Genomic DNA, 13,956 nt, shown 5'->3' on the forward strand with positions numbered 1-13,956 from the left:
AATAACTGAATTCATTCCATATGACATTTAAGAACATTCAGTTGCTCAGGTACAGGAGAGGGGGGAAAAAGATCACTAAGTTCACTAAAGGAAGGTCAAAAGGAAGCTCAGGGATTGGTTAGTTAGGGGTCATGTTTTAGGAGACTGAATCACCTCTAGCCCAAGCTTCTTCCTGACACTCATCACTGCCTTCTCTTAAGATTTGTTCCTTATTAGTAGTAAAGTGTAAATCTGTTTAGTAATCCTTACCTATATGATATATAAATGTCTCCTACACTAATCTGATCTTGTCATTTCTAGTTCTTTATTTTAATTCTTTCATACCTGCTGGAGGACCCATTTAAACAATCTCAAAGTCTGGGTGTGCCTGGGGGGCTCAGTTGGTTGAGCATCTGACTCTTGATTTTGCCTCAGGTCATTATCTGATGGTTTGTGGGATGGAGCCCCACATTGGGCTCTATGCTGATAGCACAGAGCTTGCTTGAGAGTCTCTCTTTTCTCCCTCTGCCTCTACCCCTGCTTGTGCATGCACACACACACACAAACTCTCTCTCTCTCTCTTTCTCAAAATAAATAAATAGATATTTTTAAAAAGAACCTCAAAGTCTGAATATATAGGTAGATTATTTTCCCTTTACTTTATTATGTGAATGTTAACTTGACTTAAGAATGCCAGCAAATCTTCACCCTGAAGTGTAGAGTTGCTTTTTTGGTGAGTGGAAGAAAGAGATAGATTGAATACTGCCACAGAAGTAGTTCTTTGTGACTTTGAGTTCACTACCAACTCCAAATTCAAGACTTTATAGATCCTTACTTAATCTTCAATATTTTCAATCTCTGGAGTCTAGTACTATTAGAGCACTTGGTTTATTCCAACCGTAAATCAAATGCCCTTTCTCCCATTCCTGGCGGTGTCCCTTCTTAATGTTTCCAGTTTATAGTAGTAAATACCCTCTACTAGTGGTCCCAAAGTCAGCTGGATGACTGTAGCATAGTATTCCAGTCTCCAATGGTTTCAATCACAGCCAATAAAAAGAGAGATGAACCCTGAATCAGTGTATTTCTACCACTGGCCTCTTCTTATGGACCAGGAAAGACACCATCTCTAACAATTTGATATCTTTGAAGGCTGGATTAAAATAAATTTTTAACCTGTAACTCTAAGAAAATGTCTTTTTAGTGAAATGATGAAATGCTGCCCAAATCTGGTTTTTAATATGTAGATAATCTAATCTTGAGCCCTGAATTCCCAGCTAGAATTCGCTTTCTTTATGCCTTAAAGTAATTCCTAACTAGTGAAAGTTTGGTGCCCAACCCCCTGAATGGTTATGGTAAAAGTTAATTTGTGGCTTTGTTTTAGGGTAATGATTTTTAATCTGACGTGGAGTTGGACAATTTTACCATCCGTCCAAAATCCCATCTGGTAGTCCTTCAAATATACTTCAAATATAAGACTTTCTTGTTCCCATCCTAATAAGGCCAGCTCAGTGTCACATTAAAAAAATACAAAGTCTCTTTTTAAAAGCATTGAAAATCAAGTCTTTATGAAGTTTCTTGAAGCAGTGGAAGAGGAGGAAGTCCTTCGTTTGAAACTAAGTAAAGTAAAATTTGTCTTTACCCATCTATCCTCTTCCAAGTTAACAAACTATGCAGGAATTACTTGCCTCTTTTCCTTAAAACTCATTTAAAAAATGACCTTTCACTTTCTTACTTAATTCCCTCCTGCCTCCTATACTCTCCCAAATCTAGTCTTACAATATCTTCATATTTTTTCTTCTATAAAGAGCATTCTCAGCCCCTCCATGTCTGCATTTTTACCTATCAGCCAACTAAGTCCCTGGGAGTAAATAAAAATGCTTTCTTAGAGATATGAACTGAAGAGGGGAAGATGAAGCTACATTTTTAACCTCTTCTGTCTCTACCTTATATGTCCCTTCAAGTATATATAATGCATGTAGACGTTAAGCAGTCTTCAGCACCTTGTAATGCCCATTTACCTCATCCATCACCTTGCATACTGCTCCTACTTAGGTTGTTGAAGCTTTGCTGCTTGACGCTTCTTTGTTAAAAACAAAATCAAACAATCTATTGGAGAACTGCGGGAGACAGTCTTTCTAGGTAAGGCAGTTAAGTGAGGGACTGGATGTGGGGGAGGAAGATGGCCTGGTGTATACTCCGCACCTCAGGAATGTTACTGAGTATGGAACAGCTGCCTTTAGAAAACTATTTCTAGAAGACAAAATGTTTGCTTTTACAAGCCAAAGATGTGCTGAAGTACAGAGGGCCGCTAGATTGGCAGAGCTAGGTTCTGCAGTTCTCAGTTTAGTTGCAGTAAATAACGAAAGGACTTCCAGAGCTGCGGTTCGCAGCTACATGATACTTCAGAAGACTTTTGCAAATAGCCGAGTACTACTTATGAAAAGATAGAAAAAGTTGCCAGCAGGATAAAAAAACACAAAAAAACGGAATCATGTGGTAGGTACAAGGGCAGGACTCAGTCTAAACTCTATATCGAAGCCAAAGAACGTGGAAAGTATCTCGGAAACAGGATAAAGAAGCAACCAGATGCGTAAACTGCAGGAAGAATTTCCGCCTCACAGTCCTGATACCCACCATACCCCCTCAAGTAATTTGGCCACCTCAGTCTCCCTGTTGCACTTACCTGTCAGATGACAGCTCTGATACAGAGATGGCTTCTGGTTCTAACAGCACACTTCCCTTTTCCTTTTTAATCTGACTTGTTGGAAAAGGTATAAACTATGTTGTGAGTTTAACTCTATAAAAGGCACTTTGGGGAAGTCCTTGCCACCCATTTATTGAAGCCTTGCTGCAGCAACAAGAAGGGTTTCTGAGAAGCTGGACGATCAGGGTGCCAGAGCCTCTGCCATTTCCACTGAGGAGTGGTTTATGTAGATGGGGAACAAAAAATCCAAATTTAATTTGCTGGGGCTGCCATAACAAAGTATTACAGACTGAGTGGCTTAAATGGCAGAAATTTATTTTCTCCTTGTTCTGGAGGCCGGAAGTTTGAAATCTAGGTGTCAGCAGGGTGGTTCTTTCTGAAGTCCTTGAGGTAAGGATCTGTTCCAGGCCTTTCTTCTTGGCTTGTCACCTTCTCTCTGTGTTTTCACATTGTTTTTCCTCTGCAGGTGCCTGTCCAAATTTCCTCTTCTGATAAGAACACCAGTCAGATTGGATTAGGCCCACCCTAATTTTAATTTACTTAAGCTCTTTAAATACCCTGTCTCCAAATACAGTTATATTCTGCAGCACTGAGATTTAGGTCTTCAACATATAAATTTGTTGGGGGGGGGGGGGGGGGGAAGGGGAGATACAATTCAGCCCTTAATAGTGGCTTTCCAGCTCTTTGATACTTATTATTATGCTTAAAGGCAATTTCTAGAATGATTTGAGTTGGTTCTTTTCTCCATTTCCACAAACTCTGAAGCCAGTACTATAGAAAAAAAATATTTTCATAATATTTAAGATACTGTTTCATAGGACTCCTGAATGCCACTATAAAGTCTTTATATCCCCTTCTAATGAACGAAAGTAAGGGAATTTCAGACGACTGAGATAGGATTAATTGTATGATAGACCACATGTAATTGTAGCCTTCTATATTGAGAAGCGGTGGTTGAGACATTTTTCAAAGATGACTGGCTGTACTTGTTTTCCCTCATAATAATAAATACTCAATCACGTAGTCTTGTCACTGGAAGTATTTGTTAACAATTTTGAATTAAGGTTTTGCCAAGGTTCTGATCACTCAAATCTTTACTACTGAAATATTAATCAGGACACACTATGCTTCCTAGTGTAAACACCTTGAAGGAGAAAATAATTCCTAAATATACAAAGAGGTAACTTGACTGTCTATGTTGTATCTTGTGTCACTTCCCTCTGTGTTAATATTTGATAAGGTGTTTCATTTATATGAGACTTCTAATGCATAACCAAATCACCTCTTTGGGAAAACTTATGAATAGTACCAAAACACTGCATATAGTAGCTAATATACTCTATCACTCTGTTACACTCTCTGAAAAATAAAATGTGGATCTTCAAGATGGCACAGAACAAAGGCTAACACTTATTGAGCTTCATTTCTTAGAAGGCTTACCATATATGTAAACAGTTGACTTTTGTTTTTATTATGTGACCAAATATTTCACTAAAAACCTGCACAATTCAGTTTTAGCTGTGGGTTCAGTTGACCTTTGTATTTACCTGTGTAGGTGGGCATTTGACTTGTGGTAATGTATTAGGATTTCTTGTTTAATATTAAGGAAAATTTCTAGGAGAAAATACATGTGTATTAATGCTGAATGGATTGGTTTTTTGGGTGTCTTATTTTAGTCAGGCTTTCTATACAATGAGATGTTATGTGATTAATGAATCCTGAATGTGGAGCTCTTTAATTCTGAAATCACCATTAAAAGCCTTTCTTAGTTGAGCCCAAGCCAAAGTGTTCTCATTGCTGCTTTTCTAAAAGTTCAGGTGGGGAGGGGGTACCCACCAGTTCACTCTTTATAATGAGGGAAGAACATTTTGCCTACCTTATAAAAATGTGATTCAGTGTCATTCCTTAACATTGGATTTTAAAAATTGGATAGTTTAAATAACAGTAGCAGTGAGCCACTTTTATGGGTATCCTATAATTTTATAATTATTAATCTAAAAGTAAAGTTCTGTTCTTCTTTCTTTTGGACAAGCCTACACAGTACGTCCCATCCTAGACACAAACTACATAGTGAGTTGAATGGATTCTCCCATAGCCTTTGAGATATATTATGAGGTCTTACCCGTTATCATCTCTCCTGAGTCATATCTGAATTTTATTTTGTGCATTTTGGCTGGTACCGGTGGTATAGGATATACCATAATATAGATTATCTCTATTACTATATTTATTACTAGACGCAACCAGTCTTCTTTTTTCCCTTTTACCTCTCTTTGCTCATAGGATGTACTATATGTAGTCATATACTTTGAATTAATATATTAGAAATCACAAATCTGTTTTGTACTTTTTAAGTTGTTCAGTACAGGCTTGTACTAGGATAGTTAATAAATTTAGTATTTTACAAAATTCAAAAAAGAGTATACACAGAAAAGTAACCTTGAGGCTTTCCTGCTTTCCTAAAGCTCTTCTACTAAGTATATTCGCTCCTTACAATATGCATTCTGAATCAGTCCATATGTCTATATTGTGAAAATATTTCTTCCTTGTCTCTTTTTTGCCTTTCAACTTTTTTATGGTTTTATTTTATTTTTTTGAGTTTTAGTTCCACAGAAGATTTAATCTCAGTGTGTTCAAGTTTATTAGTCTTTTATGACTTTTATGTCATACATGCAAACACATTGGTACTTCTACATTATATATGTTATTTTACACTTTTTTACATTAGTGTTTAGTCATTCTGGAATTAATTTTTATAAATGGTGCTAGGTTGAGATTTAACTTTAGTTGTAAAAATTACGAATGAATGTTGAATTTCTCACATGTAAATATACGATTATTATATGGTTTTCCTTCTGTAATCTCTAATGTGACGTGTCATTGCAAACTATTGCAAGTGGCCAAACAGCATACATATCAAACCTGCTGGGGCAGTATTTGCAAGGGAAAGCTTCAAGGTATAGGTGTCAGTACCTCAGTGGTGAGTCACCATTGCCTTATTCCACTCTGAAATAGAGCATAGCAGCAGTCTCTTTGGGCCATGTGACAAATTCCATTGGACAGACCTTGACCACTGAACTATGAAACTTTTAGTGAGTAATTGGAGAAACACCAGCTCCTCCCCTGGCATGATCAAGGACCAGAATACAGTAGTAATATGATGTGAAACAACTTTGATTTCAGCACTGTCCTGACAGCATGGCATTCAGGGTTGATGAGAAGTCCCAGCCCAGCTGAAATCTAAGACCTTTGGTTATAGACACAAGATGCTTCAAGTTAGCAAGATTTGCCATGCTAGTAGGCCATATCAGTATACATGATTAATTGGGTTAACATCAGCCCCTTCCCTGACATGAGAAATGGTTGGAGGTGGCAGCGGGGCCGAAACATTATGGTCGACCAGTATTGATTACATCAGGCTCTGGCCATAGCCTGTTTCTGTGGAGCTTTGTCAGATGCCACATTTTTGGCAGGCCATCTTGCAGAGGACCAGTCTTATAACTAGTTAACTTTTACTTTTCATTGCCTATTTGGCCAAGATCACTTTTTTCCCTTAATATTCTAATACATGCACTTTACTTTACAAATCTGATCTGCTTTAGCTCAGATTTTTAAGATCTTTCCTAAATGAAATTGCCATAGTTTTTTTTCTTTTCTTATGTTCTCCTTATCTGTCTTTTTAAAATTCCTTTTGAGTTAAAAATATGCAAGGTATCTTCTAGGAGCTTTTAAATTTTTCTAATGCTCTATTTATATTTATAATATAGTTTATTTCTGAATTTTCTCTTTTTATTCTTTTTTTTTTTCAATGTTTATTCATTTTTGAGAAAGAAAGAGCATGAGCAGGGGAGGGGCAGAGAGAGAGGGAAACACAGAATCCAAAGTAGGCTCCAGGCTCTGAATTGTCAGCACAGAGCCCAACGCAGGGCTCGAACCCATGAACCACGAGATCATGACCTGAACTGAAGTTGGATGCTTAACCAACGGAGCCACCCAGGTGCCCCTGAATTTTCTCTTTTTAAGGAACCAGCTTTTGTTTTGTTGATATCAGCTAAAGTTTGTCCCCCAAATTCATATGTTCAAGCCCTAATTCCCATTGTAGCTGTATTTAAAGATGGGGCCTCTAAGGAAGTCATAAGGATTAGGTGAGTTCCTAAAAATGGGGACCTGATCTAATAGAATTAATATCCATGTAAGAAAAGACACCACAAAGCCCATCCTCTCTCTCTCTCTTTGCACATACACTGAGGAAAGGCTACCCAAGAGAAAGGACATAGTAAGAGGAAGCCGTCTACAAACCAAAGACTTCCAGTCTGCAAAACTGTGAGAAATAAATTTGTTCTCTGTTGTTTAAGACTGTTATTTAAGCCACCTTAGTCTATGGTATTTTTTTTTTTAGTGGAAGTTTATATTGATCAATTCTATTGGTTCTTTATTATTTGTGTTTTTTTCTTGCTTGTTTCCTTATACATCATTTTTTTTTAAGTTTGGGTTGCATTCTGTGAAAAACCCTTAGTTCAGTCTTGTAGCTCACTGATTTTTTTTAACCGTCTTGACAGTCAGCATATTGGTTTCTTTAAATTTCAGTGGTCAAATTTTAAATTTCTATGATATTCTGTTATTTCTTCTTAAGTTTATTCCTTTTGAGAGAGAGGGAGGGAGAGTGCACACGCATGTGTGCACAGGGGAGTGGCAGGGAGAGAGAATACCAAGGAGGCTCCACACTGTCAGTGTGGAGCCTGATGTGGGACTCACACCCACGAACCATGAGATCATGACCTGAGCTGAAATCAAAAGTCAGATGCTCAACTGACTGAGCCAACCAGGCACCCCTCTGTTATTTTTATTAAAAATGCATATCCTTTTATATCTTTGTGAAGTTACTAGGTATTTTAAAATACTATCCTTTTTACATTATTAAGCTTATATTTTATGGGTAATGAGTTCTTCCTTTTGTTGGGCTTGTTTCTGCTCTTTCATTATTGGCTCTTCTTTTTGATTATTGTGATTGGGTGCTTAACGATGTATTTAAGGTTGTTTATGAAGTCCCTGTTTACTTTAGCTTTTCTCCGTATATGGAAAGAGGAGTGAAGGGACAAAACCTCTGGATGGAGTGGTTCAGTAGCTGCTTCTGGGTAGTAACAGTTCTCCATTCTTATTGAGGTTGCTAGCCTCCTTAAGTTCCCATTTTACCTCTTTCCCCCCAGCATCAGCTATTTCTGCTCTTCGTGACAACAGACATCTCTGTTGCTTGCTGCCTGGCCCAAAGAAAGATGATGCTGTAATGCTCCACTTAAGTACTCCAACCAGTCACTCTTGGTTGTCCAGATCCCTCCTGTAGTCATCATCTGACAGTTGTAGGCTTAGCACATCCCTGGACCAACTTCCACCTTTATAGGCATTTTCTTCTGTGCATGTTTTGGGCTATGGCTTCCTTCTCTACTTTTTTTTTTTTTTTCATGAAAGGATTCCTCATAGTGTCTGAAGACTGAAGATAAATACTGCTTTTCTTTATTATTATATTTTAAGAAATATGGCACAGTATACTCTTATGTAATTTTTTGCCACTTGGGATCAGATGAAAAGGCTTGGCATATATTCAGTCTTCCTTCTTGAACCAGTGTCCGAGGTAGCTACTACATTCTAAAAATTGCTGTATTTTGATATAATTTCAGACTTACAGAAAAGTTTTATGAAGAAAAAAGAATTTTGGTTTATTTTATATTCAGCTTTCCATATCAAATATGTCATATATATATATATATATGTATATATATACACACACACACACACATACATATATATATTTGGTAGATATATCAAATATATGCTTGAAAATACATATTGGATTATTTAAGAGTAAGTTGTAGTGATATTCCTAAAAATGGTAAAATAAGGAACTCTAAAAAAATATGTCCCTCCACTAAAGCAATGTTTAAACCGACAAATACTGTTAGAATTAGCATCTTTGGAAATCTGGAATCTAATTTTGCAATCTAATAAAAAGTGAACAATACCTAGAAGAGTGCTTAATAAAGAAAGAAGCTACTAAATTTCAATAAGTGAACTATGTGACATTTTTAATTACCCACTGTATTATCAGTGTTCTCTAGAGAAGTAGAACCAACAAGATATATTTATATAGAGAGAAATCATTATTTTAAGGAGCTGGCTCATGTGATGTGGATTCTTGTGAGTCCAAAACCTGATGGGGTAGGCCAGAAAGCTGGAGACTTAGAGAAGAGTTGCATTTCAAGTCCAAAGTCTGCTGGAAAAATTCCTTCTTGCTTAGGGGAAGTTCGTTTTTGTTTTACTAGGGCCTTCAACTGATTAGATGAAGCCCACCTGCATTATGGAGAGTAATCAGCTTTATTCGACCATCAGTTTGATGTTAATCTCATCCAAAAAACATCTTCATAGAAACATCCAGAATAATATTTGACCAAACAGCTGGGTACCCTGACCCAGACAAGTTGATACATAAAGCTAATCATCAGACCCACCTACTGTCCCCCATTCCCCAGCTCACAGATGGCAGTAGGGATGGAAGCTTGCATTCTTGGTGCAGCTTGCTGGTGCCAGAGGGGTTGACCACACACAGCAAAGAATACAGCATTTCAAAGAGTAAGTTGCAAACATGATCCCTCTCTATCACTTGATATTTCAGTGTGCATTTCCAAAAACAAATTATTTTTATTATTATGTGACCATAATGTAGTTATCAAAGTCAGCAACTTAGCTTTGATGAAATACTATTACTATATGGGTACATTTAAAAAAATTTTTAATGTTGGGGTGCCTGGGTGGCTCAGTCGGTTAAGCGCCCTACTTCGGCTCATGTCATGATCTCACAGTTCGTGAGTTGGAGCCCCGCGTCCGGCTCTGTGCTGACAGCTCGGAGCCTGGAGCCTGCTCCAGATTCTGTGTCTCCCTCTCTCTCTTGTAATGCCTGAAGTTCCAAAACCTCCCACAAAAGACCACCAGAGTCGTAAGTCAAAGCCAAGCGGCAAGGGTCGTTTATTGCAGGTTCGAACCTGGTCCTCTGCGCACTCGTCGCCGGTGACACAAGAGGCCACGATTAGGGTTGGTATAGCGTTTTTATAGACAGAGACAAATAGCACAGGGGAGGTTTTTACTTGTGGCGAGAGGAAGAAAGGGGGAAGGGGGTAGGTGAGGAATGTGCTAAGCAAGCAGGTTTACAGAAGCGAGAAATGCCGGTTAGTTTGTATACAATCACTCATTCCATTACATATCAGACTACATTTAGGAAGTTTTACAGCCCATTCTACAGTGGGTTACAATCAGGAAAGGTCTCACAATGCTCATAGCAAACAGCAAGCAAAACAAACTTCTCAGCAATTGTATTTCTTATCAAACATCCATAATAAGCAGAAAAGAGAACCTAGCTTTAAACTAAGGCGGGGCTGTCATTTGGATTCAAAGCTGTTCCTTTCACTCTCTGCCCCTCCCCTGCTCATGCTCTGTCTCTCAAAAATGAATAAACATTAAAAAACATTAAAAAAATTTTTTAATGTTTATCTTTGAGAGGGATGGAGAGACAGAGCGCAAACAGGGGAGGGGCAGAGAGAGAGGGAGACACAGAATCCAAAGCAGACTCCAGGTTCTGATCTGTCGGCACAGAGCCTGATATGGGGCTCAGACTCACAAATGGCAAGATCATGACCTAAGCTGAAGTCCTATGTTCAACCGACTGAGCCACTGTATGGCGCCCAGCTATATAGGTACGTTTTAAAGGCCCTTGGTACATATTGCAAAATCTACCTCCCAAAGTTTCTACCAATGTATACTTTTGTCAGTAGTGTATGACAATTTCCAGTGATTCTTTACCATTTTATTTTTTTATTTTATTAAAAAAATTTTTTTAATGTATGTATTTCTGAAAGAAAGAGTATGAGTGGGAGAGGGGCAGAGAGAGAGGGAGACACAGAATCTGAAGCAGGCTCCAGGCTCTGCGCTGTCAACACAGAGTCTGACGCAGGGCTTGAACTCATGAACCATGAGATCATGACCTGAGTTGAAGTCAGACGCTTAACCAACTGAGCCACGCAGGTGCCCCTCTCTACCATTTTAAAATTGTAGATTTATGTTGCTGAATTGATATGCCACCTAGCATTCATTCTAATAGAGCCCCTATTTCTTTTTTCTTCTTCTTTTTTTTTAAAATATAGACCTCATCTCCCTCTTCTGTATTTTGGTTTTTCTTTTTCTTCATGGAATCTTCCTTAGGAAAAAATACAAAACAAAATTCCAACTCTGGGAATGTTGGGGGAACTTCCAAACTTGACCGTTCCTAATACAAAAGCGTTTTATTTGTTACTCTATTTGTTCTCTATTACATACATTTATTTTTTTAATTCATCTTTACAGCCTCTTTATGAAATAATAATTTTGGAGATAAAATTGTGAGAGGTTAAATGATTTTCCCAAAGTTCTATCACCAATAATTGGTAGATTCTGAACTCCTCTTAGACTTCCTGACTTCAGAGCTGATATCATATTGAGCTGGTTAGGTGGAAAGGACAGTGAAAAACTCTATCAACATTTGCCCAAGGGAATTCATATCTGCTTCATTTAATTGTCTTGAAGGTAGTGATAAAAGCATCTTTCATGAGAGACAATAGAAGGTATCAGACTGAAGACTCTGGATGGGGATCAAAGGTGATGAAGAGTGCTGGGTGTTAATGATTGGCAAGACATGTACCTTTTAGTCTAATATGCTTGCCAGGTAAAGGGAGATTATGTATGAACTGAAGACAGAATAAACAGTGAAAACCAGCACAGACAAAGCAAATAAGGTTTAGCAAGTTTTCAGAGCTGATGAGACTTAATAGCGCAGATGCGATGAACCGGTGGCTAATGAAATTTGGACTCTGATAACATGGCTAAAAAGGACAAAGCATAGGAGCTGATAATCCAGCAGGGGGAGTCGAGGATTTTTGAGAAGAGCAGCCAGAGTGGAGAAATCAAGAAACATTAATGCAGAACTTTTTAGAGATCATCTAGCTTTATTTTCCTTACATTACAGATAAGAACACTGGGGCCCTCTGGAAATTACAGAGCTAGAAAGTTACAAAACCAAGATTAGAAACTACATTTTTTACACCAAGTCCTGATCTTTTTCTTTTGTCTCTTGAATATGATGAGATTATAATCCATAATATTAAAATTATTCAAATTCTCTTTGGAAATAGGTTCATTATGGCAGTCTTATGATCAGTGGTTATAGTGAGACATTATCTAGAAAATAGAAATGATGAAAATTGAAGTTATGATGCTAAAATGCCTGAAGCCTAAAGACCTTGATACAGATACTATTACTTTTCTCAAACCCAAAAGAGTTGCATCATCTGGAATAGCCTGTGGTTAAAAATGGAAACACTTCCTATAACAGCAGTGTCGAAGAACAAAAGATAATGACAACTCTTTTTTTTTCTTGTTTGGAAGAACAATCATTATTTTTCTCATTCACATACAAACAATAAAAACAATTTCTATTACAAGCAGTCATTTATCTTCATTCCTATTCTGTATGTATTTTTTCACACTGTCTCATTAAATTCTCATATTGTTCGGAACTCCTTGGATATGTTGTAATTTTACCATCTGGGATTCATCAGTCACAAGATACATATACATCGTAATAAAAATGGATGCTTCACAAGGATTCATATTGGCTATAGTCCATCTTAAAGACCTTTGTTGTGTTGAACAATGGACTGTGTAATATTTCAATTCAGGAACAGATGATCTTATTTTGTAATTTTTTCCAACTCTACAACATTCTAAAGTAACATTCATGGAATACAGAAATCTTTGGAGAATGTATGTCAAATCCATGTGCAGTTTTCTAATCTTCTTTAGCTTATAAATTTTACTTTAATGCCACAAATATCCATAATAGTAATTATACTTCATAAAGTTGTTTAAAACTGTTTAGTGGGGTTTTACAGATTTTAGTGGTCTCTTTTAAGAAATGTAATTTAACTAGTAATGCATTATAATGTATTGTTACAAATAAAATATTACTCACTGATCTCTTTTCCCTCTGTTAGCTAGATGCCCCACAGAAATATAGAAGAAATTGAGCAAAATTAGGGAAATTATATGAAAAATGCCTGCAAGTAAATTGTTATTTAGGCATTTGGGGATCAGAAAACAATGTTTCCATCATCAACTGCACTGCTGGAGATACAAAAATAATGTGTCTGTCCTCAGAGAACTCACAGTCTAATGATGGGAAATATGCAATAACACTGTAATATGAACTAGAATGCTGTAAATATCACAAGTTAAAAGAACATGAAAGCAAACAGGGAGAAATTGCAGCTCGTTGGGGATATCAGAAAGACTTCTTGAAAGAGCTGGTATTTGAAGTGGATCTTGAAAGTCAGCAATTTACAAGTTAAGGTAGAGTAAGGAGGATAACATGAGCAAAAGTATAGAGACAGACACACTGGGTATGTTTGGAAAATATCAAATAATGTAAGAGTGGATGTAGTTTGAAAGACTTATAGAAGAAAGTAATACTAGCCCTCATTTAATGAGCATGTACTGTGAGCTCTGCTTTTTGCTACCTACTCGATATGCATTATTTTATTGAACTTTAAGAACATGCCATGAGGTAGGTACTAGTATTATTCCCACTTTTTAAATGAGAAGATATTAAATGATTTGCCCAAAGTTATACAACTATTAAGTTGATGTTCTTGGATCTTAATCTAGGCCTGACTGGTAATAAACCCAAACTCCTAATCACTAAAATATAAAGTTATATTGTGGAGATTTCAAATATAAAATGGGGATCTTATTTCCAGTAATGTTATCAATAGAACACCGTGTGTGTGTGTGTGTGTGTGTGTGTGTGTGTATGCAAAAGGACCAATTTTTAAGAGTTCCTAAGATTAACCTATTATCAATGAGTTGAAAGAACACATTTGGGGAGAGAAAGTAGACTAGCTGGTCAGTAGACTAGCTGAGTGTGCCAATGAACTGAGTGGGTTTGTAGGTTAGTAGCATTGAAAAGGTGGGAACACACAGAAACTTAATTTTTTTTAAGTTATAATAAAATGACAGCCATTTTTAAAGTTTATTTATTTATTTTGAGAGAGAGAGAGAGAGTGAGCATACATGCACAGGGAGGGGCAAAGAGAAGAAGAGAGAGAATCCTAAGTAGGCTCAATGCATGGCAAATAGCCCCAAGCGGGGCTTGATCTCAGGAACCATGAGAATGTGACCCAAGCCGAAATCAAGAG

At 37.2% G+C, this 13,956-nt stretch overlaps 1 pseudogene; it reads left to right on the forward strand.

The window, feature by feature from the left end:
* The first annotated feature begins 1,544 nt into the window (after window positions 1–1,544).
* Window positions 1,545–2,981, forward strand: LOC125921662 (SIN3-HDAC complex-associated factor-like; annotated as a pseudogene).
* Window positions 2,982–13,956: the final 10,975 nt, after the last annotated feature.

Source organism: Panthera uncia, chromosome C2 (assembly GCF_023721935.1).
Source record: "Panthera uncia isolate 11264 chromosome C2, Puncia_PCG_1.0, whole genome shotgun sequence".
Lineage (NCBI taxonomy): Eukaryota > Metazoa > Chordata > Mammalia > Carnivora > Felidae > Panthera > Panthera uncia.